Source organism: Phyllostomus hastatus, unplaced genomic scaffold (genome assembly GCF_019186645.2).
Source record: "Phyllostomus hastatus isolate PE091 unplaced genomic scaffold, TTU_PhHast_1.1 phas_contig_58, whole genome shotgun sequence".
NCBI lineage: Eukaryota > Metazoa > Chordata > Mammalia > Chiroptera > Phyllostomidae > Phyllostomus > Phyllostomus hastatus.
In genome coordinates, this window is record NW_025333916.1 from 2,305,238 (window position 1) to 2,306,291 (window position 1,054).

The window sequence follows — 1,054 nt, forward strand, 5'->3', positions numbered from 1 at the left end:
TAAAGCATCAGATCTAAAGGGGCTCTCTCTGGCCAAATTTGGGGCAATTGGACATCAAAGTAATGATAGTGCTTATGAATTATTATACATTGAAAAAAACTATGACACAGTATTAAAAAGGAGATAGAGAGAGAATGAGAGAGAGAGAGAAATTGAAAAAGAGAAGCAGGATAAAGCTAGTTTGGCAAACAATTAACAGTTGGTAAATTTAAGTAAGAGATACCCAAGAATTCATTGTATTACTCTTCAATGTTTACTGTATTTTTGACAAATTTCAGAAAGAAGAGCATCTCCTAGATATACCTATATACTATTTGAATACTATATATATACACATATATACTATATATATATACACACACATATATATGTATTCAATGAAACAAAGTAAAGAATAAGATCAGATGCTTTTTGGTAGAAAATGAAATTTTAAATAAAGTGACCTAGGTAAAAGCTCAGAGGTAATAGAATTAAGTGATTAGATTGTGGTAATAGCTGGAAACATAAACCCAATCAATTGCATGGACAGTAACCATTTTTTTAAATATATAGCTTTGCACAGAGGCAGTATCATAACCAATGAAGTTTATCTAAGGTACAATTATTGCTAATTGAAAATTTTTACAAATACCCACCCCCAAAAGGAAAAGAATATATACAAGAAAGGAATAGTCTGCTTGTTATGTATGAAAGAGGGATTTGAAGAGCCTAATGTCAGTGCTCGGTTTCTAGAACTCTCTGAAGAATAGAGAGTTTTACAAGCATAGAACATTGTGTCAATTTTTCAATTAAATAACCATAAAGAAATTGAAGTATCAGGTACCAGCTATGGTGGTACAAGTTATTCAAATCATCAAATTTCCTGTTCATGAAGACCTGTAGATTTTGCTGGAGAAAAAAGAAGAGAGAATTCATGTTGACTAGTAGACAATGCCCTGTCCCTTTGGCAGATATAATTTTATTAATATTCTTGATTAACACATCAGTCTCCTCCAGTTTTAGTGAGTATACATGATTTAATATGTCTAGATGATTATGAAAAATTGTGTTTCTG

At 31.0% G+C, this 1,054-nt stretch overlaps 1 pseudogene; it reads left to right on the forward strand.

Moving 5' to 3' along the window:
* The first annotated feature begins 550 nt into the window (after positions 1-550).
* On the forward strand, positions 551-738 carry LOC123825066 (annotated as a pseudogene).
* The last annotated feature ends 316 nt before the right edge of the window (positions 739-1,054 follow it).